Raw genomic sequence first — 25,110 nt, forward strand, 5'->3', positions numbered from 1 at the left:
CCGATAAGATTGCTACAATGGACAGCACGAACAAACATAATAACAAAAGGCACACAAAAAAGTTGTATACACCAAAAAGGTCGAATCGAATAATGGAAATGAAGAAATAAAAGGTACACCGAAAAAAAAAACAACAACCACCACTATGAGTACCACAGCAGCTAGCCAAATAAATATCATTGGCGCAGATAAGCTGAAGAAATTGACCAAAAAGAGCGGCAACGATTCAATGATAATTTGATTGTATACGAAAGAAGTAAGCGAGGGAATCAATTGCAGCTACTTGCACTCAAACTATCAACGATTAAGTAAGGATCAGCGATATGCAAGAAACGAGCGAATAATAATCAACGAGTATAAGCAAAGCAAAGGAGGTGTCCACACTGAGCGAGTAAGTGGGTGAGTGAGTGGTGATCAACGAATGCTGCAGGCGGCAGCCACATCAGCAACTAACAAAAATTATAAATAAATGTTGAGTCGTGTAGATTTTTATAAAAATAAATGAAAATAGAAAATGTACACAATGGAACGAAGGAATTATTGTTGCATTTCCAGTGGTCTTGCTGAGCTGCAAATACAATTTAATTTTGCGAATTAACAAAATTGAAATGACATTTGAAAAGCGCAATATTTTGTTATGAAACCTCTGCCTTTGTTATTTGAATGCACCGCTCCTGCACTATGAAATGAGTGCATTACAATGCACTTTACACACATATGCAACTCACGAACGTGTGAGCGCCTCTTTTTATGTTGACTTATTGACGCTAACACTTGTTGATTGTTTCAGTTGAATACTTACTTTTGTTCATGGATGTGTGTAAGTAAGGAACTGCACCAAGCCTAAAAGTCATTACACGCTCAAAGAATTATTGAGAGTAATGCAGATTTTATAGTAGCAGTGCTATAGCAAAAGCATCTCTATCGCAGCAGTGCACAATGGGCTAGAAATACCAGTTTATATGTCAAAGTGCAATAACTACTCAGCTTTGCTTTCAACTAAATATTTGGTTTTCAGCTTTTAATGTTGTTGAATACAGAACTGACACATGTTTTTCAAGGTTGTGATTTCAACATATAAACGCAATGTGATACCGACGTTTTCGCTTTTCTTTCATCAATTTGATCAGCTTTTAAAATTTTGTTATAAGTGTTCTAATGGACTCCAACGCAAAATTTGTATACTTATCAGCTAAACAAAAAGCATCAACATTATAGCAGCTTATTTATAAATTCAACCCGAAGGAAAAATTTACTGGAAAAAAGGGAAAGAGAAATCTTTATGAAAAATCAGAAACACTTTAGTTAGGTTGGGTTGAGTGTTTGCTGTCCAGTTAAGGAACAACTCACTTGGACGCTTTTATGTTGATCCTATGTGCTACCATATACTCTAACAATGAAACTTGATTCCAGTTATTTAGCCGATTGGTGCGTTACAACGACGTAGCTACGAATAAGGCATACATTAATCTTGAGAGATTAACGCATCGTCCTCGCAAAACCTGTACAACTGAGCATAAAGTGAATGGATGATTCCACCTCGTCGTTATCTAAACAGGTAACACAGCCGTGTGTGTCCAGTACATTAAGGTGAACCGCATGGACTTCCTTTTATCAATCAAATAACCATGGAAAATCAGCTTTTGAAAGCTCGGAGAGCTCTGTCGAGCGCTTGGACTCAATTACGGGCTAGAAAGACATCGACACTGCAAGTGGTGATGTCAGCCCAGAGAAATTGAGCATTGTAAAGGCTTACAAAGAGGATATGTAGCAGCACGCACACATACAGCTACGCTCACCCGATCAAAATGCTTTTTCCTGATAATTTTTTTTTGTGGATGTTATTTGGCACTATTGTACTTCTAAGGTCCAAAAAACTTGTAGTAGGTTCTAACGAAAACTGCGTAAAAACCTAATTGTAAAATTGCAAAGAAATATCATTATTTACTTTCAAACGAGCACTTAATTATCATCATTTCTCTTTAAAATCCATATATTTTGGACCATTTTACGGGACGGGTTATTGCAGTCGACCTCGGTTTCAAACGGTTTTTCGCGGAAAACTTTTGAACGGAAAGAAAACCTTAGCATCCGTGTTTTTTTCTCAATGCTGGAATAACTACGTGTCCTCAGATACCCCAATTGAAGACTTTTGTATAATTTTCTGTAGGACCCATATAGGTACACTTTACATTTTCATACTAAATTCGTTCAAAAAATCTACCATCACAGCAACCTATATCTGATATTCCGCTCCTTTTTTGTTTCCCAGCGTCGCTTTCAACGACAGCAACCCGGTAATTTTGACACTTCGTTCAGTGTCAAACTCATATTCCACGCAGGTTTCACTGGGTTCCACGCTAGTTTGACACTGACCGAAGTGTCAAACGGCAATGTGTTAGAAAGAGAAAGGAATTGTTTCCTTCTCATATATCCTACTTGTAAACCTGTATTATGCCCCAAAGCCTCCACTGACAGATGCATTCAATTCGCCCGTAGCTGTCCGGGGCAAGAGATCAACGTGACAGTTCCCAGGAATATCATTATGACCTGTGACCAGGATAATTTTTACCAGGCCAGGCAATCTCCACAGCCCTCGACTTCACAGTGGCAGAGCTTAGCGCTAAATAAACTAACTTTATCGCGGTGACATCCGCTTGAAAGACGCGGCAGTGATCAGGAAGTCTTAGTTTCCAGCTACCATCGAGCTCATGGCAGAGTATTCCACCCCAACCCCCTTCCAGTCTGGAACTGCTTCACCAGACTCCCGTTCCATATTGATTCCCCACTGCATCAAACCTTTTGTGAGAGTAAGAGTGGTGAATGTAGAAACAAGAGCAGTTTAAATCGCGCTTTCGGAAGCCGTATTGCCGCGTGGGCTGCAGCCATTTGGCCTACGATGACCTACTTTAGGAGTTGTATAGTGGGCCCCGCTTACTTCACTCATTGCCAGTCGCTGCACTGCTACCAAACTTTTGACCATGGAAGAAGTATCTAGCGCCCTCCTCCAGTCTTGAACGCCATAGAAGAGAAGTGGCTTGATCACCATATCTTACAGCCAGCCATAGGTAATTAACCCTGTCCGACTGCTCTAGAGGTACTCCCTCAATAGAGGGTGGTCTAAATTCAAGAATCCTCTACCTCCGGGTAAGAAAAAGGAGCTCCGTTTCGCTAGGGTTAACAGCTAATTCACATGGTTTGCGCCACTTAGTCACAACATCCATGTTATCTTTTAAGACGTCCCAAAGTGTATTTAGAAACTTACTCTTGATTATAATTACCAGGTCATCGGCATAAGCCACCACTTGGCAGAACCTAAAATGTCCCCTCGACAGGCAACAGAAGCTTTCTTAGCTCTGCCGTCCACAGAAAGCTTTCAAGGCAGCTTGTTGTCAAGAAAAGTCGCAAGGTACTTAACCCTGAAAGAGTGCACTAGCGGTACTCCCCCAGTAGAGGGTGGTCTTAGACCAAGAATCGTGTACCTCCGCGTAAGCAAAATAAGTTCCGTTTCGCTAGAGTTGACAGCTAATCCACACGATTTGGACCAACTGGTCACGGCACCCAGGTAACTTTTTCATCAGCATAAGTCGCTATTTGGCGGCCACCGTGGTGTGATGGTAGCGTGCTCCGCCTATCACACCGTATGCCCTGGGTCCGCACCCCGGGCAAAGAATCACCAAAATTTTAGAAATAAGGTTTTTCAATTAGAAGAAAATTTTTCTAAGCGGGGTCGCCCCTCGGCTGTGCTTGGAAAGCGCGTCCGGGTGTATTTCTGCCATGAAAAGCTCTCAGTGAAAACTCATCTGCCTTGCAGATGCCGTTCGGAGTCGGCATAAAACATGTAGGTCCCGTCCGGCCAATTTGTAGGGAAAGTCAAGAGGAGCACGACGCAATTTGGAAGAGAAGCCTTAGATCTCTTCGGAGATTATCGCGCCTTACATTTATTTATTTTAGCCGCTACTTGATAGCCCCTAACATCAAGGTCGCGGAGTAAGGCATTCATTACGACAACCCAAATCAGGGGAGAAAGAATACGGAATCTGATTATTCCCAGAAAACCCTATTCGTAACAATTTAGCGCCCTTCGCTCGTAATTGTGTCAATGCTGAAAAATATCGTAAAGTTATCGCTGACGCCGCCCTTATATTATCTATCCATTGCTAGCTTTGAGATTTTTTTAGAACTCATATTTGTCCCTCTAGTGGTTTATTTCATAACTATATTTTCCAATTGAAAAAAATTGAACATCAAGCCTTCAATTTTCTCAGAAAAAAAAAACTCCAGAATATTTTTTTTACTTACCAAACCACATCGTCTGACCCACAGTGCAGTGCCAAGCCAACTACATAGCCGCTGACGAAGTGCGGCAGCAAAAGCTTTCGCTTAGCTAGCATTTTGTTTGCCATAATAAAATTTATCTATGTATGTATCCATCTATTCATGCGGCATAGGGCTCTACGTTAGTCAATAACTCTATGGTTAAGCATCAGTGGCGGCGACGCGTTGCGACACTGGCGCATTCCTTCATATATTTCAAATTAGGAAAATCAATGGGGCATGTTAAATTAAGTGGGACTCTATGAACTTATATACTTTGTTGGAATTTGATTTAATGACTTTTCACTACTAAGAGGTTCTTACAGCGTTCATTACTTCAGTTTAACATACGCTAGGTTTTTAATGAGAGAAAAGCTCATTTAGTTATTCTTCAGTTCTATGGTTAGAGCGATTATAAATGGAGAGTTGAAAGGTTGCACTGGCCAGTTGTCAGATATAACTAATGTATATGAATGTTAATTAGCAGTCATAACTCTATATGACTAGATATTCTCACTCACATGAGTATGTGTTTGTGTGAATTTTTGAAATTTTTTCTTAAATTAAAATGATGTTGAATATTCTTACTTGGTTCAAGAAAGTTTACCAACGAAGTTTGACAACTGAACCTACTATGTGAATATTTTTCTATGCACGTTTAACGAAATTACAGTGTGGAAGAATCTGGTGGCTATATACTTTTGAAAAAGGGGACTCCCTCTTCTTGAGGCTATTAAATTTGTAAACATCTTTGTGACCTCAGAATGTCTGCATTTGTATTACAGAAAGCAATAGTCAGAATGAATCTGGACTGATAGGCCTTTGTTAACAGGAATTTCTAAAATATTTTTTTATCACTTTAACTTCAAGTACATATGTAATTCTTAAGCTAAGTATTTTTGAAAAGTTGGTCCAGGTCATACAGATCAAATTCTAAGCAATTGTGGACGCGTGAGCATTGCCACCGTCTCCTATATCCCTCCTTCCCCTTAAACCGTTTTTAAAAACCCTTGAACTCCAAGTTTATTTTACCAATATCAATCCAATAATATTGGATCCCTTGCTCATGTAGATCGTGGTCTAAGGAATTTTTGGAAACTTATTCACGGTAAATGCAACAGCACCACAAGCCTACCATTAAGACATCGTCAAATCTTTTCTCGCGCTCAGAGCGTCTAACTTGGGCGATATACAGTGGGAGACTTTTTCGGAATTTGTTTCGAGATTGTTTTTCTAGGATCTTTCTGAGACCAGTTCGAGATAAATTTGGGATTGTATCAGGACAATTTTGGAGTCATTTTAAGATCAGTTGAGAACTATTTGGGGGCAATTTGGATATCAGTTCAAGATAATTTCATGAGTAGCTCGGTAATGTTTTGGAATTATTTCGAATCGTTATGAGATTTTTTTTTTGGGATGAATTTTGAGTATTTTTGTTTTTCGAGACTATTTTGAGACAATTTCAGGACCATTTCGATAGGGTTTCCGGCTAGATCCTGCTTTATTGCCGGATTGTTTTAAGATCATTTCGGGATTGACTATTTAGTTTGCGATGATTTTAGGATAACTTCAAAAATAGTTCGGGACCGTTTTGGGAGCACATTGGAACTATCACCATATCCATTTTGAAGTATTTACGTAAATAAATTTTTTTTAGAAATTCCGCACTACTTACTGATAATAGTATCCTTTTAGGATTCTCAGCTATTTCGGTAGCATGTTGGGAACTATTTCCCTTCTGAAATATTTGTATAACATTTTTATATATTTTTCGATAGTTACGCCACTATCGCCCGATGTATGTATATGTCCGAAACTGTTCGAGATAATTTTTTGGAGTACACAGCGACTACCTCGGTATTGTTTTCTGGATCATTTAAATCGTTATAGCTCTAAGCCTACTAAACTCTGACCAATACTATTTGGTATACAATGATCGAGGTTCAATCAATTTTGGAAAAGTGTGCAATGACAATCTTACAAATAGGATATGATTTAATGATTCATTTTCTACGTGCGTAATAAGATTATTTGGAGTACACAGCGACTACTTCTGTATTGTTTTCTGGATCATTTAAATCGTTATAGCTATAAGCCTACTAAACTCTGACCAATACTATTTATTATACAACGATCGATGTTCAATGAATTTTGGAAAAGTGTGAAATTACAATCTTACAAATAGGATATGATTTAATGATTCATTTTCTTCGCGCGTAACAAGATTGATTATAAGTAGTTCCAACCGTTTCCAATTCTATAATATTTTCCAATATCAATAGAATGAAATTTTACCTGATCCGCCTCTGTAATCATTCCATCTCTAATGAGCAACACAATTTTCTTTACTGGCCGTTTGATCTCAAACACTAAACCGCGATAGTCTCAATTCTCGCATACAACCATGAGTACACATATGATCAGCGAGAAATGAGTTTCGAAATTCGTGCTTGTGTTGTTGGTGTTGCTAACTAGAGAACGACCGAAATTTCGCACTGCTGTCCCGTTCGAAGAGGTCAACTACACATTTTCGGTTCGGTTTTAGTTCGCTTTGTAGAAACATAAAATCGAATCTCGTGCAAAATGCTTCTCACGCATTTTTTTGGCGCAGATTGGTTGGAGCTTTAAAATCAATATCCGACCATACACTAGTACTAATATTTGTTGAGTTGATTGCAATTGGTATTCTTGTGCTCGGCTTAATGTTGATAACGGTGGGAGTGTGAGGACACACCGTGAGGGATATAATTGCCACTGCTGCCATCATCAACGCGTCTCGACATTAAACGAACGAGTGTTGGTAATTTTGCTGATTCAATGAAATGTGTACTTTTGGTACTTTTGGAATAGCTGAGATGTACAGTGTACTATTTATTGATGGGAAGTTAAAAAAAGTGAAATAAAATATATTAAAAAAAATTAAATAAAAGAAAAAATTTAATTACAAAATAAAATAGAATGAAAGAAAGGTAAATATAAGAAGAAAAAATTAAGTCAGTTAAAAAAATAAAGTCAATTATAAAAAAAAAAATAAAAACCCAAATAAAAAATTTGAATAAAATAAAAAGGGAATAACAGAAACAATGTGAAATTAAAAAACAAGATAAAACGACTAGATAAAAATAAAACAAGAACAAATTAAAAAAAATTTAAAACAATAAAAATATAAATTAAATATATGATAAAAAAATAAAATAGGTCATTAAAGTAGACAATTTTTTTTTATTTATGGATGATGATGATGTTAGCTTTGACTAAGAAGTGATACAAAATAAATGAAAATAAAAATTACAAAAAAAAGTTTATAAAATAATATGAAAAAGAATATTATAAAATAAAATTGAAGAAAAAAAATATATATAAGGAAAACTAAATATAAAATAAAACCAATGTTCAAAAGAATAAATAAATAAATAGACACGAGAAGTATCAAATTTCAATGGCGAAATAAATGTACAAATAAAAATTTAAGTTATAGAATAAGGAATAGAAAAACAAAATATTTAGTATCAAAAAAATTTAAATTCAAGTTACATAAAATCTACCATACTAAAACCAATAATAGCATTATATACAATGAAATGAACACAACAAATAAAAAATATAATAGGATAAAAAGAAGTACACAAAATTAATTGAGTTTAGTACAGTGGGGTATGTTTGATAAGAAAGTAAATAGATAGAAAAAATATGAAGAAATAAAATAAAATAACTAAAAATAATTAGCTTTGAACTAAAAGGGAATTGAAGAAAGTTTAATAAAATTACCAAAAAAAAGTTCGGATGTGTACAAACTAAAAGAAATTTTGTACGAATTAAGCGGGTATTGCCCTAATTGCTTTCAAATGTATGAAAACATTTATTTGAAGCAAATTTTTTAATTTATTTAATAATTTGAGAAAAATGTAAACAACGTGACATTAGGACGTACAAGGCGTCACCTGTTTCGATTATACCTTGTAAATCTAGCCGCCATTAACAAAGAGCGTAGCTTTGACACATGACAACAGACAAAGAATGTACTGTGCGAAGAAGAAACTATACAAAGAAGGCAATAGGGATGAGTTTACAACAACTACTTAAGGCAAGACGTGGCTGAATATGTTTGTAACATTTCAAGCATCGCAAGAGTGAGGGTCCGAATTCCACTCCCGGGAGGGAAGGCTTTGAAGAGGTTTACAAGGTATAATCGAATCAGTTATCGCCTTCTCCATCTTGATGTCACGTTGTTTAAACCGTTTGCCAAATTATAAAAATAAATAAAATTGCTTCAAATAAATATTTTCACACATTTAAAAGCAATGAGGGTAATCCCCCTTAATTAATAAAATTTGTTTTTTTTTGTTAAATTTAAATATTTTCTCTATAACTTTGAAGCATATTTCAACCCACTGTCTATTTAAACTTCGACATGAAGCGACGCTACGTTTGTGTCTTCAGTCTTTCGTTTCGCTCGTAAAGTGAGCAACGCTCCCACACTAAATATTGTTAGTAGAGAGTATCGCTGAGTTTTTAATAAATACGTACATTAATAAAATTAAAATGGAAACAACAAAAAGAGCAACACAGCAGGGAAGAATTGCATACCATAAGGCGTATGTGTGTGTGCGACTGCAATTGTGTGTTCGTGTCACAGAGATGAAACCATAAAAAGCAAACCTACCTTTTTGAGACGCAATCCACAAACTCTACAGGTGCTTGTATGCGCTCTCTCATACTCTAATGCGTCTCATGTGCATCGTTGTGTTGGTATGCGCAACTGTTGGCTGTAGCGGTGTTACAGGTAACAGCGGCTGGCAGGCGGCTACAGGTAGCTCACTCAGTTCATTTGTAGGTATTTGCGTGATACTTTGTTAGTATGTTGAGATTTTCACTGAGCCATTGAGCCTCCTGCATCTATGTGGAATCTAAATACAACAAAAAAAAATGTATTCAATGCGCATTCGTTTGTTGCTAACATTTTGTAGTTCGTTAGCTCGCTATTTTGAAAGCCCGCTTAACATGTGTGTGTGTGTGTGTGGCTATCATGTACATTTTGGCGTAAACTCATATACTAAGTTTTGCTTGATTCACTCGTTACTGTCGTTTATTGCCTCATTCGCTCGTTTGTGGTTTGTACACCTTTCGGGCACCAGCCACACCACTCCACTTCAACAAACTCTACATCACAGCACACAAAATGTTAAAGTGGTCGACCAAAGAGACGAGATAAATTTTTGTTTAATTTAAAGAAGAAACTGTTTAAAAGAATTTATTTAAACAAAAATTACCAAACTAAAGAAATATTTACAAACGAATGAAGAAACATTTTAGTGAGTGTGTCTTCCAGTGATTTAGTAGCGCTGCAAATAGCCAAAAATTAAAATTCAAGTAAAGCAGAAATTGAAAAGAAAAAAAAAAACAAAAAAAGAAATTACCTGTCTATTGATTCATGCCTACAATTTTAAAATTATATTTCTAAATATTTGCACTATTTCGTGAAAAAAGTGTCTAAACTAAAAATGTAAAATTGTGTATTAAGAAAAAAAAATATCTATACAAAATAAACCAATCAATCGCTTAAATATTGCAGAAGGCGCGCGTGGCTGCCACACAATCGTATGAAAAATATATATAAAATAACAAAAAATTTACGCATACATACAAAATTTACCTGTGTATATTTGTATGGATGTGTGTATGTATGTATGTATTGCATAGTGTAATATATCTGCGTGTATAGTGCTCTGCTCGTTATTGCCAATATTTTATATTGTTGTTGTTGTTATGCTGTGGCGGCAGTGCAAAATTTGCCAGCAACAAAATGCCAACAGTGTTTGCGCGTTTCTCCTCTCTCTCCATACAATGAATAATACTTTTTGTGTTAGTGTTGGTGCAATTGTGTTGTGAGTTGATGATGCGAACTTTTATAGCATTCTTTATATCTAACTGCTGTTACACATGTATATAGATACATTAGAGTGCTTTATACTTTATACGAAAAAAAATTAGCTCTCTTTTTCCAACGAACTTAGTAAATTTGGTATCGGTATGTTGTTTGGTGGAATATAGAATGTAAGCGTAAGTGCAGTAACTACAAAAGGGAAATAAAGAAAAGCACAGAAAAAGAGACGTAAAAAAGGTTTGGTATAGCTATGTTACCGACGAGGTGTTGACCAGACATCGATTTTTTAATAAGGTGTTTCAAATTTGATATCGATTACAATTACTACCGAAGACTTATCGATTTTCCCGCCGAGCTATCGATTTTTAAAAGTTATCGATCATTTATCTAAAAGCTACCAACGTTTTATACTTAAGTTATTTATCGATATGTTATCAAAAAAGTGATACATTTGTTATCGTAGTGATACCAATTTGTTTTTCGAATGCTATCGAAAAGTTATCGACTTCTTCCATTAACACGATGGGCTTTGTAAGTAATCGATTTGTTAACGAAAAGTTATCGACATCTTACAACTACACGAAGAGCTTCGTATGCTGGCTTACTCAAAACAGAGACTGCTTCCTGAGTTAGTAGATGTGATACCTTTTCAGCAAATGTAGGAGTGGCACTTACGAAGTAGCTCGTTCGCTTCGTATACCATTTATAAAGCTCTAACTCTCTCGGTGTGCGCTGAGATTTTCGGAGACAAACTTTCTCGGGTTGTGGGTTGCATTAAATCACCTTCTAGAAATCCTTGCGAATTTATTGCTTGATGGTGGTACCTGACTTTGATCTTGTCACCCATAATTCTGATGCCTGGTCTCACTAGTACCTATTTCTCTTATCTCTTTCTCGAAAGCACCAATGGATATCAAGTCAGCTGGCAATTGAAGGTCATTGACGAAAATTATCTTCATACCATGGTTCCTAGATTCGGGCCTATCGGTCTTTGATATTAAAAAATTTCTCTGTATTTATATTCTTCACTGCGCACTCTAAAGTTCCAGGACAGATTGTTCAACGCGAAATTACATAGTTTATAGATAGTTTGCGGCAAAAAAGATGTATGCGGGCGCTATGCAAGTGTGATCCCTTTCTTGATTTGTTTGCATTTAAGTATTTCATGTTAACTTTAAGTGCGTGTGCTCTTTTAAATGAACATATTTGCAGGCGGCCACCATGATGTGGTGGTAGCGTGATCCGCCTACCTTGCCGAAGATCCCGGGCTAGAGCCCAGGGAAAAGCAACATCAAAAACAAAACAGGTTTTTTCAATTAGTAAAAATAGGTTTTCTAAGCGATGTCGCTCTTCAGCAGTGATTGGGTAAACACTCTGAATGTATTTCTATCATTAAAAGCTTCTCAATGAAAACCTATCTGCCTTGCACAAGACGTCGGGAGTCGGGGTAAAAGTTTAAGGTCCGGCCGCACCAATTTGTAGGGAAAATTAAAGGGAGCACGACGCGAATCTGAAAAGAAGCTCGGCCTACAATCTATTTGGGGTTTAACGCGCCTTGTATTTATTTTTTATTTTTATTTTATTTGCAAATTCATACGAGACTGTGAGCACAGCTTGAAGCATATCAATCTTTATACCTCCGTGCGACAAAAAAAAAACAACAAATTTTCGTTCAGATATACACCTTAATGTACAAGTGTATCTTAATAAACTCGTACTCTTAACCGTGTATGTATTAAATGTTTACGTATTCGTACCGTAAATTCCATAGGAGTGGAATGTTTATCTGTGTGTGTGTGTATTTTTCATTAAGTGTATGTGTGTTAGAGCACTGTGAAGGAAAAAAGTGTTAATTAAGAAAGACGCGATTTTTATATATTTCACTTAGTCATAAACAATCAATTAGAAATGAAAATAAATAACTAAAATATGCTAAGAAATACAACAAATAAATAATATCAATTTTTGCCGTTATATCGGCCTACCGATTTGTAAGATCGCGAGTTTGAATCGAGCTCAAGGCCTAACAATAATTATTTTATCATTATTATTGTTATAATATATTTTTTCTTAATTGAAAAAATTTTTAAATTAGAATAGAAGAAAGAAAAAATTTAGACAACTGCCAAAGCTCGTTGTATAGATCCATTTCGGGAACTGCTAAATTCCTTCATCGGCAACGTTTAGGCGCCGCTGCTTTTCTTTCTTCTATTCTAATTTAAAAATTTTTTCAATTAAGAAAAAATATATTATAACAATAATAATGATAAAATAATTATTGTTAGGCCTTGAGCTCGATTCAAACTCGCGATCTAATAAATAATATCGGAACGGCTAGGCGTGCATTTCAAAGAAAAAATTGTTATAAAATATTTATTTTAATAAAAGAACTAAGAAAAAACTATAAGCTACTTACTGCGGAAACACACAAAACAGAAATTGAGCTTATTGGAATGAAATACCAAAATACTGCAATATCGCGAAATGGGACTTAGCATGACACAAAATATCATGAAATAACACAACATAACATTGCATAATACATAATTAAACCTAGCATGAGTGCAAATGGCATACCATAACACAACAATACGTAAAATGAACACAAGTTATCACATGGCATAGCATAAGATAATAAAAATAACATAAAATAAAACAACATTATGTAGCATAACATTACATAACACAGAATAACAAAACACAAAAAACTTAAAATAACAGAAATAATAGCATGCGATGAGAATGTTTAAAATAAAAAAGATAGCATAACATTACATGGCATAACAAAACACAACATAAAGTTATACAACGTAAAATAAACAAAAATTATAACATGACATAGCATAAGATCAAATATTAAAAGCATCAAACGATCAAATATAATTATTAAGGATGACATAACGTTACACAACATTACATAAAATTAAATTAAATTTAAAAAATACGTAAACTAACTTGATACAATTTATTAAAAAAAAATAATAATCTCCAAAATAAAAAATAACATACCATTAAAGAACAACGCATAACGAGGTATTACATATCCTTTACAGAAAGCCCGCCAGGGGTTGTCTAAGTTCTTGATAAAATACTCGTGAAACTAACTATCGTCACCGGCTGTTTTTTTACACAAAAGGTGCCATTACATCGTTTAATTCAATATTTCTCTCAGAGAGCAGGTGTTTCTGTTTGTAACCTAGAATTACACGATTTTAAAATTGTTACAGGGCAACTTTCGTTGTAATTTTTCATACGAGTGTAATTTTCTTCCTTGGAGCTTTGGTGTATATGAACTGTGTGTGGCTGAACCGTGCTTCGATGCGGGTCTTTGACCACAGTGAATGACAATCCTTGGTTGCTAAAGTTGTACCATCATATTATTTATTTTATTAGGTTACGTAACGTAATTCCAGGGTTTGTGATGCTATGCAAAGCTATGTTTTATTATTACATTTTATATTATGATATTATGTTATGTTATGTTAGGATTTGATATGTAATGCTTTGTTAAGTTAATTTTTTCCTATGTTATGTTATCTTGTGTCATGTTATGTTATGTTCAGTTATGCTATGTTTTTATTCAAGTTTCGAAATGAGCTCAAGGCCAGAACCAAAATTTTTTGTAATGATTATTGTTTTTTGAATTTTTCAATTATAGAAACATTTAATTTTTTATTTAATGCGAAGCTATACTACACAATGTTATGAGCTTTAATTCAACAATCTAATTTCATATACGCAGCTTATGTTTAGAACTCATTCGACACTTCAATTCCAGTAATTTCGGTAGAATTTCGGGATCGGTTCTTACACCTACTAAATTTATCAAAATCACCTACCGAATACTGATAACATTGATGAAACTCCATATGATCCTGAAATTCTATTGATAATATCGAAACTCGCACGCTCCGAAGAAATGAACTCCAATATGGCCAATGTGACCATACGATTTCACTTTGAAATCTACTATTTTCATCAATTAACGCTTTGAGGTAAAAAAAGGTAGTTTGTGGAATCTTAAAGGAAAAAATCCCGGCATATTCGTGGTAAAGACGCGCCACTAGCTCCTTCTCGCTGCCAAACGGCGCCAATTGGTCACACCAAGGGAATTTAAATTGTTTTCCATCTGGTCTTTCAGCGGAGTGGGGGCCGCCCTCTACCTCTGCTTCCATAGGCGGGTTCCCATAGAAACACTTTCTTGGCGGGACCGTCGTCTTTGATTCGCATAACATGGCCTAGGCAGCGCAGCCGCTGCGTTTTAATTGGCTGGACTATGTGGATGTTCGCGTATAGCTCGTACAGCGCATCGTTAAATCTTCTTCGGTATTCGCCATCGCCAACCCGTACAGGTCTATAATTCTTTCCAAGAACTTTTCCCTCGAACACTCCCAGAGCCGTTGCATCTGATGTTGCCATGGTCCATGCTTCTGCACCATATAGCAGGACGGGAACGATAAGTGACTTGTAGAGTATGATTTTCGTTTGCCGAGAGAGGAAGACAGGCCTGAAAATATAAGGCCACGATTATTTATGGAAGGGCATAAACTCTAATTACCTACTAAAGATTTTAAGAACGGGAAATGAAATTTTCAACACCCTGTACAAACTGTTAAATAGGGTCTCTACATAATAACTCTATCTAATCCTTCTTTGATTTTCATGCTAATGGGAATTAAGAATTTTTTTTCGAACTGGGATGGTGTCTGAAGTACCTGTAGTTATATTGTTTTGGAAGAAAGCCTTCCTATACACTTATTCGTCGTATGATTTTTTTAATAGTCATTTTTAATTTGATAAAGTTGTGAGATTTAAGGTTCGATTCGAGTTCAAGGCCAGAACAATAATTTTTTTTTCTAAATTTTTGAAAAATTGTATTCTGTTTTTGGAATAGTAAGTAGAAAATGTTTCAGACAACCTGCCATAGCTGCGCAGATAGATCCATTTCGAAGGGTGATAAGCCTTCATCATCAGTACGCTTTAGGCACGCTGAGCTAACCATTTAGCTATACAGCGGTGGTTTGTTTGACTGGCAAATTTGCTACTTCTATTCCTTTTACCAACTATATTCATTCAGTGTTGCGCCATCTGGTGCAAATCACTGATAATGCTGGATTTTTGTTTATTGTCAATTACTTTGTTTGACATTCCCAAGTGCTCATGGTTTATTAACAATTGTTTTTGTTTTTATCGGCCTATTGATAAATGATACATTTTGCACCAGATGGCGCAACACTGAATGAATATAGTTGGTAAAAGGAATAGAAGTAGGAAATTTGCTAGTCAAACAAACCACCGCTGTATAGCTAAATGGTTAGCTCAGCGTGCCTAAAGCGTACTGATGATGAAGGCTTAGCACCCTTCGAAATGGATCTATCTGTGCAGCTATGGCAGGTTGTCTGAAACATTTTCTACTTACTATTCCAAAAACAAAATACAATTTTTCCAAATTTTAGAAAAATTAAAAAATAACAATAATTATCATTAGAAAAAAAAAAAAATTATTGTTCTGGCCTTGAGCTCGAATCGAACCTTGAATCATTTATCAATAGGCCGATAAAAACAAAAACAATTGTGAGATTTAAGTTTATATTTTTGCAAGGCAGCACAAAAAGTGGAAAATTTTTTCAAGGCGTTTTATTCCGAAATGTTTTGGTATGATTGTTTTAGAAACAAACTTTTTCTCTTGTATCAATAACTGATGATTTCGCTTAGTTAGATTTCTCTCAATATTCCTAGCATTTGCTTGTTAGCATATACATATATTCAAAAAAGTGTGTTGCTTTCATGAAAAAACCTTGCACAAAAGCTGAGTTTGACATTGTAGGACAATGATTTGCATAAACCAAAATTGCTTTCCTTACATACAGCAATAAAACAGACAAAAAGCGAATGTCAAGAGAAGTTCCAGGAAGCAAAACATTTAGCTGCTTCTACAGGGTGGCTCAAATATGTTTTTTTACTTCTTTGAAAATCTTGTAAACTAAGTAAAAAACCCAAATGAAATATTTTCAACTTAATGCTATGATACTCTCTAATGCAAATGCAGTACTTTATATGTATATGTCGTAAATTACATATGTATGTAACAATCTATTTTATGAGTCCAACTGCAATCATACATTTTTCAGCTTGTCCTTCGAATTTTACTACCGCATTTTTGCTATTGGGAAATTGGTTTGGTATTTTAACAAATTTCATCGTAAACAAATTTTGCAAAAGATATAATTAAGAGCTTTAACAGTATGAATGCATATATCACAATAAAAATTTAGCGCCAAAAATATATATGCAAGCCAGCATACCAGAGAAACAGAATATTAAATAATTTAATAGCAATACTAATTTTATTAAATGGAGCAATGTAGGGTTTGTTTATTGGGAGTTATACAGCAGTAAATATAAAATTTAGATTTTGAAGCTATTCATTGAAAAAAAAAAGAAAACACTTCGTGGACAATAGAATAATTCCATAGATGGGCAGTTTTCATTTAATTTTAAGTTATTAAAAAAATGAATAAAATATCACACACCCATTGTCACAAAAATTAATTTGTATGATGCTCAATTATTAAATAAAAAGTAAATGTAAGACGCGATAACCTTCAAAGAGGAGCTTCTTTTCAAATTTGTCGAAATACACTCGGAGTGCTTTTGCCAAATCACTGCCGAGGGGCGACTCCGCTAAGAAAAACTTTTGTTTCTAAATGAAAAAATTAGTTTATAAATTTTTGATGTTGCTTTTCCTGGGGCGTGAACCCAGGATCTTCGTTGCGGTAGGCGGAGCACGCTACCATCACACCACGGTGGCGGCTTAAAATTTGGTATAGTAAAATTGGTTTAACTAAAGTTTTGTATGAACGTGACATTAGGGTGCACATTGTGATGTTTTTTCAGTTTAATATAACAGCAAAAATGGTTATTAGTTTTTATTTTAAACCAAAGACGATATATCTGCAAATTCACATAAATAAAACCAAAGTGTTATAAAGAAGCTATCGATAACAAAAATCATCGATTATTTATTGATTTTACATCCACGGATTTTCGGTTTATTATCAAAAATTTTTTGACAATTTGTCGATACGTTATCAAAATGTTACAATATTTTATTGGAAAGTTATCGATTTGCTTTGTTACTAATTTATTATCGGCGTGCTCTCGTTTTTTTTTTGCTTAAATTAATAGATTTTTTCGAAAAGTTATCGGCTTGTTATCGAATATATTTATTATCGAATAGTTATCGACTATTTATCAAAAAGGTATCGACTTGTTATCGAAAGTTTATAAATATGTTATCGGAAAAATATAAATTTTTTATCGAAAACTAACCGATTCTACTTTCTTAAGAGTTCAATATATCCAACATCTCATGAAAAGCCCAACTTGGGTAACAACGGCCAAGCTACAGTATGTCCCCACATACAATTGTGAACCACTTTCTGTGAACTAATTTTAAGAGCATGAATGGCGAATTTCATGTTGTATGTTAATGGAAACTACCCATCTCTGTATTATATCGACTCTATTAAAATTTTTTACAAATTTTCAACACACCTTATTTTTCTAATCAAAATAACCTGAAAACTTGAACAAAATTTGAGAACTTCCCATTTAAAGTTTAACACCGCTGCGTCCACTTATCATTCATCTTCATCTACCCCATATTTTAAACTCTATTCCCAGCTTTTATTCTGTTCATTGTGATCATTCAGAAGTCATTGCCACCAAAAATCAAATTCATTGTTAACACTTCTTAAATATTTGTTTAAGACTTTGTTGTTGTTTTTATATTTTTGATATGAAAGTTTAAAAACATTCAAGTCACCAGCAGAATTGCTACGCCCATCTCCCCCTCTACAAATAAACACCTTCATGTGAACAAAAAATAACAAAGAAATTTAAAAATATTGTGTAGCATAGACACGTATCACCTTACAATAAAGAAAGAGGTGAGAATAGTAAAAGGGCAACATTTAAAGCATCGTAATCATTAAGTAGAATTCAGAAAAACGCACACGAAATGTAATCAAATTGCCACAAAACCTAAATAAATGTAATTGTAATAGCTTAAAAGAAATGCCAAAGAATTGAAAAAAGGCAGCGCAACAACCCTCACTTCTTACCACACTTACAACACTCAATCAAACTCACTTAAGAGCAACAACAAAATTGTGGTAACAAGCACACACAAAAAGCAACAGTCAAAAGATTTTAGAGTCAATTGAATTGCTGATATATTATTGTTGTAGCTGCTTTTTTCGTTCCGTTTTTTCTGTTGTCATTTTCATTACGTTGTGCAACTTAATTGTACCACACAGCTCCCTTCTAGGCTTGTACGCATGCGCGTTGAGCGGATCTACTCTCAGTTGGTACGTTTTTATACGTCTAAAGCAAATTACTTGCACAAAGTTGAAGTCCAAACGCAATGCAATGAATTACAGAAATGGGTAGTAGTCTAACAACTTCTCGAACACAAGGGAGCATTTCGAGAAATCATAGTTATTCATATAATACTTTCAAAGCAGCTACACTCAGAGAAGAACGCCGTTCTAAAATTCACACCACCGGACTCCATTCAAGATTTTCATGTTCTTATTTTTTGGTTCTGGAAAAACGAACGACCTATTCTTAAAAGAACAACCTTCTTCTTGAACTGACACCATTTTCTTGAAAAGAAAGAAATATGAACAAATGTTCTGTTAATGAGAACGATGTTCTCAAATTAAGTTCAAGAAAAAAGAAACGGCACAATTCGTGTGCATGTTAAATACGAAAAATAATAAATCGACCACAAATAGTTCTCGCAGCGTGAGAAGGAAAAATCTTAAATCATGCCCAAGTACTGCTTGAAAGAACACAGAAGGTACACACATCAATACCAAACTGCTCATAAAATACGAACGGTGTGCTTGGAAAAACTCTTCTTAAAACAAGCCCATCGGTCACGAGTTAAGAAAAAATGTACTCAACATACTTTTTCAACGAATGTTTTTAATTTTGAACTTGTTTCGTTCGTTTTAGAACGATTTTTCTCTGAGTGTACTAAATTGATGTCGAAAAGTCCGTTCCCCGTTTCTTGAATCTAGATATTCTCGCTTGAACTCGAGAAGAAATCGCCAACTCTTCATATAACACTTGCAAATCAGTGATTCAATTGAAGCTTACGGGTGGTTCGAGAATCTCGTGAGAAGCCAAGTAATCGATTTCTCAAGTCTCGAATTACTTACGAATTACTTGTGTTCAAGGGAAATCGTAAACTCGAATACAGTGGCTTCTTTGAGCTGATTTTTCTGGATCATATCTCAAAACATATTTTCTTTTTTCAAGTAGATGTGCTAAGCAAAGTTGCCGGGTAGATTTCTAGGAGAGGAGCAACAACTAAATGTATGTGATATAATGCACAGTGCCCTAGAGAACGCCTTCTCAAGAACAGGGATAGTATTCGGATTTACGAAGTTTATGTGCTATTATGAATGTGCATCTCATTGAGATTTCTTTACGCAGGATGACTCCAATAATATTAAGTCTGGCTTTATAACCAAATTCAATTTTAAAACTCCATCTTTTGTTCATTTCCTATCAGAGCCTTTCCTATTATTGCTCCAAATTGATGTACAGCCAGTTGTAGGCATAAGCTGTAACATAGCATATTGGCTGTACCTTTAACATTCCCAGTGCTCTACAAATCAATAGTGTTGTGATGAGTTTTGTGGCCTATCGATTTATTGTTATCGATTGGTTGCATTGATTTGTCGAGTACTTACAACTTCACAAATTGAAACCATTCATAGTGGTTCACTTAAAGAGAATTAAAATCAAATTCATCAGCAACTTTTGCATCTGGGCAGCCTTATATAGATTTTCAGAGCGACATTCGCTCACATGTAAGTCGCTAAAAACCTCTGGATTACTCACGTGTTACATTCTCAAAAACTTGTATGATGTGCCTGAATCTCTCCTTTAACTTGTATTCAGTGACACGGGCTGCTTTGGAACGGGTTTTGAGTAAAAATCTTATCAGCGATTTTTATCTGCGACAGTGACCAAACAGTCACAATTACGCTCTGTATTATTACCTTAATCACAGATTTAGTCTAGGCTCTAACAACAGAAAAATAACTGTGACAACATAACTTAGTGAATGCTTGAGCTGTGCTGCCATTTATTGGCAGCTGTCGCGGTGCACTGCTTACCACGACAGTACGCAGGCGATTGCAAAACCATATACGTAAGGTAAGCCTGATTGCGAAGTAGGCGCAGATAACTATTACAGTCAGCCGCAGCAATTTATTCGAAAATGTTTCTATAGGTAGACTGTGAGTCCCTGTGACAACGCCACATGTAAATTGTAACGAATTTACTGCAAATCCTCTCATTTGCAACCTGCTGCTAAATTCGAATCGCTAAACCTGTTGAATAAATAACTCCAATATTGAATAATAAAAAAATGGCCTTTATTAAAGTACTTCACAATAACACTTATACTTTGCAACTAGCTTGCTTAGTAACCAAACTGACTGATAGCTTAAATGAAACTGATTTCTCGCCTCTACTGTTGCCGCCCTTTTATACTGTCCGATTTGCTCGTTGCATATTTCTAGGCTTTTCTAATTCCAGAACTTACTAGTTAGTTATAAATTTCTCAGCTACAACTACAGATTTATAATTTTTATAGCTTCTCTCATACTCCATACGCTTGTATGTGTGAGCGAGACTTCCACAATTACAATTGCATACCTTTAGAAGCACCTCAGATGAGATATCTGTATGTGTCTGTGCGTTGCCTCTCCGCTGCGTGTACGTGTATGTGTAGACACAATGATTGAATTATTGATGTGAATTCACGTCACTGCCCAGCATCGGCTTAGAGATGGCAGTACCCCTTAGTGTTGCTAACATTCGTAACAATATGAATATTTACCAATCTTTAAAATGAGGATTGATGGCAAACTCTGACTGAACAGTGATAAAAGATGCTCGGAAATGTTATCTCAATCACCGCAGGATTCACAGCTCCCCTGACAAGAGAAACAAAAGCTGCGACAGTTTCACTATGGATCCTAGAACTGTGCTAATATCTACTGGTAGATGTCACAGTCCGCGACATCAAGCAGCGGATTACAAAACTATAATCAGCAGATCATGGCGCAAATCACAGGCTCGTTGGTATTTTTTATTGCAGCTTATTGTATTATTGGTAAGCCTTATTTGGAATAAGGTGCACATACTTTTAGACAGCCATTGCGACTTAAGTTATAACTGTCGATTAACTGTGGTATTTCAGTCGCTGTGATTTTGCTGTCGATAATATCTACTGCTTAATGTTACTGCAAATTGTAAACACATACCCAGAGGCTTATGACTTCTAGTGATCTTTAGTCACTACATAAATCACAGGCTCGTTGGTTTTTATTATTGCAGACAACTGTGCCTGTGACGAGTGCTAAGATTTTAAGTGTGATTGCTTTTTTGGTAAGCTTGATTATGTTAATAAGGCGCTGATACTGTCACAGTTAGTCACTGTGACTTTTTCGAATATGCCACGGTAAATTGACTGTGATTTTTAAGTAATGTGATTTTTTTTTCACTAAAGCAAGAAAATTTAATTGGTATGAGGGTGATAAGAAGAGGCATGGGCAAAGTTAAGGAGAGGGAGGAGGAGCAAGTGCAGGTGAAAAGGTGGATGAACAAAATAAGAAGGAGTTGCAGAGAGGGATTTAATGCCGAATACAGCACAAAGCTTTCCTAGCGTGTAAAAATGGGTATTGTGAAAAGGTGGATGAAAAAAAAAAATATATGTGAAGCATTTAATTTTAAAAGTTAAAATTTTTTTCAGCAAAACATTAAAAAGTAAAAAGAATTTAATAATTTAAATTAAAAGTGATTTCTAAGAAATACTTATAAAGAAAATCGCTGCCAGAAATCATATTCAATAGTGCATAAATAACGACCAAAAATTAATTTACAACTTACATACCCGTTTGCACCAATCAAAACTATCGTTTACGTATTAAAAGTTTATTATGAAATAAGCGCTGGAATAAAATAAAATAAATGGAAATGAAATGAGTTGAATTTAAGTGCCAATATTACTGAGTAGAGATTTTTATAAATAAATTAGTTAATAAACATCACTTAAATACGTCTATACATATACACATTTGCATATTAATGTCATGACAAAAGAGAAAAAAAAAATACAAAAAAGTGAAGTGCATTATAAAATATATAATTTCCACAACAATTCGATATGAGTTCATAAATAAAATAAATACATATTTACATATAATAGGATTATATATATGTATATAGCAACCCAACCAAGTATACGGAAAACTTAATAAGCAAAATCAACAAACGAAGCGGTTGTAACAGTGAAATCAATAGTAGTAACAACAAAGCTATAATTTATATAAAAAAAAAAATAAATAAAAAAAAAGTAATCGATACCCACCAGAGTGCCAAATACTTAAGACGCGATGAAATGCATTGGGTAGCTGCTTTGCAAGTTGCTGTCCAAAATATAAAGCAAAACAAAAGAAAAACAACAAAAAAAAAACAAAAAAATAAGTTTTAGTGCAACCAATGAAACAACAACAAAATTTATGTCAACCAAGTTTTTGTACAATAAAAGCAGAACAACTATTACAAGCCAACTTTAGCCAAACGCCGTCGTATTATGTAAGTAATTATAGCGATTTATCAATTTTTTTGTATTGAAATATTTTGAATAAAATTTTGTGCAATGAAAATTTGAAATATTACCGAGTATTTGGAAGGCTTTGCGAACGTAAAAATATTAAGCAAGATATTTAATCTGAGTTAGAGTTGAGAGCTCTCACGATTTTTGAGGAACAACGTGATTTCTGACTGTGATTTTTTAGTCGGAGCGTTTTTATTCATGACTGTGACTAAAGAGTGATATTAAAGCGGCCACCGTGGTGTGATGGTAGCGTGCTCCGCCTATCACACCGTATGCCCTGGGTTCAACTCCCGGGCAAACAACATCAAAATTTTAGAAATAAGGTTTTTCAATTAGAAGAAAATTTTTCTAAGCGGGGTCGCCCCTCGGCAGAGTTTGGCAATCGCTCCGGGTGTATTTCTGCCATGAAAAGCTCTCAGTGGAAACTCATCTGCCTTGCAGATGCCGTTCGGAGTCGGCATAAAACATGTAGGTCCCATCCGGCCAATTTGTAGGGAAAATCAAGAGGAGCACGACGCAAATTGGAAGAGAAGCTCGGCCTTAGATCTCTTCGGAGGTTATCGCACCTTACATTTATTTTTTTAATCAAAATCGCGCTTAACAGTAATTTAAATCGAAAATCTAGTCACAGAACTAGTCACAGCAGAAGAATAATCTTCCGGAATATGAGGCAATGAATCCGTGTCTTGTACTGGTATTCACTCACAGATGTCGCAGTAAACTGCTCCATAGACACAACACATACTATCTTATGCTCATTAATTCATATTATCACAGCTAATTGTGTGGCGGCCGCCGTGGTGTGATGGTAGCATGCTCCGCCATCCACACCGAAGATCCTGGGTTCACGCCCGGTTAAAGCAACATCAACATTTTAGAAATAATGATTTTCAATTAGAAGAAAATTTGTCTAAGCGGAGTCGCCCCTCGGCAGTGTTTGGCAAGTGCTCCGAGTGTATTTCTGCCATGAAAAGCTCTCTGTTAAAACTCATCTGCCTTGCAGATGCCGTTCGGGGTCGGCATAAAGTAAGTAGGTCCCGTACCGCCGATTTGTAGGAAAAATCAAGAGCAGCACATCGCAAATTGGAAGAGAAGCTCTGTTTAAAATCTCTTCGGCGGTTATCGCGCCTTACATTTATTATACTCAGTTGAGCAGAGCTCACAGAGTATATTAAGTTTGATTGGATAACGGTTGGTTGTACATATATAAAGGAATCGAGATAGATATAGACTTCCATATATCAAAATAATCAGGATCGAAAAAAAATTTGATTGAGCCATGTCCGTCCGTCCGTCCGTCCGTCCGTCCGTCCGTTAACACGATAACTTGACTAAATTTTGAGCTATCTTGATGAAATTTGGTATGTAGATTCCTGGGCACTCATCTCAGATCGCTATTTAAAATGAACGATATCGGACTATAACCACGCCCACTTTTTCGATATCGAAAATTTCGAAAAACCGAAAAAATGCGATAATTCATTGCCAAAGGCAATTAAAGCGATGAAACTTGGCAGATGGGTTGACGTTATGACGCAGAATAGAAAATTAGTAAGATTTTGGACAATGGGCGTGGCACCGCCCACTTTTACAAGAAGGTAATTTAAAAGTTTTGCAAGCTGTAATTTGGCAGTCGTTGAAGATATCATGATGAAATTTGGCAGGAACGCTGCTACTATTACTATATATGTGCTAAATAAAAATTAGCAAAATTGGATAAAGAACACGCCCACTTTTTAAAAAAAAAATTTTTTAAATTCAAATTTTAACAAAAAATTTAATATCTTTACTGTATATAAGTAAATTAAGTCAAAATTCAACTCCTGTAATGATATGATGCAACAAAATACAAAAATAAAAGAAAATTTCAAAATGGGCGTGGCTCCGCCCATTTTCATTTAGTTTGTCTAGAATACTTTTAGTGCCATAAGTCGAACAAAAATTTACCAATCCTTCTCAAATTTGGTAGGTACATAGATTCTATGACGGTAACTGTTCTCTGTGAAAATGGCCGAAATCGGTGGAAGCCACGCCCAGTTTTTATACACAGTCCACCGTCTGTCCTTCCGCTCGGCTGTTAACACAATAACTTGAGCAAAAACCGATATATCTTTACTAAACTTATCCCACCTACTTATCTGAACTCACTTTATCTCGGTATAAAAAATAGCCGAAATCCGACCATAACCACGCCCACTTTATC

General features: G+C 35.3%; 1 protein-coding gene across 21 annotated transcripts in view; it reads left to right on the forward strand.

The window, feature by feature from the left end:
- The window catches only part of grh (grainy head), a 663,099-nt gene that overhangs the window by 61,553 nt on the left and 576,436 nt on the right, over positions 1-25,110 (forward strand). For 6 of the 21 annotated variants that reach the window (XM_067774936.1, XM_067774958.1, XM_067774956.1 and 3 more), the window contains exons 1-2: positions 9,314-9,915; positions 22,041-22,885. The exons of 1 other annotated variant lie outside the window; for it this stretch is intronic. The gene's annotated coding sequence lies outside the window, so the exon portion shown is untranslated. Of the gene's footprint in view, positions 1-9,312; positions 10,003-20,777; positions 21,957-22,040; positions 22,886-25,110 lie in introns of those variants that run through there. 14 more of the 21 variants (XM_067774937.1, XM_067774940.1, XM_067774941.1 and 11 more) reach the window with 14 other exon arrangements.

The sequence above is a fragment of the Eurosta solidaginis genome, chromosome 3, assembly GCF_040869045.1.
Source record: "Eurosta solidaginis isolate ZX-2024a chromosome 3, ASM4086904v1, whole genome shotgun sequence".
In the NCBI taxonomy this organism is placed as follows: domain Eukaryota; kingdom Metazoa; phylum Arthropoda; class Insecta; order Diptera; family Tephritidae; genus Eurosta; species Eurosta solidaginis.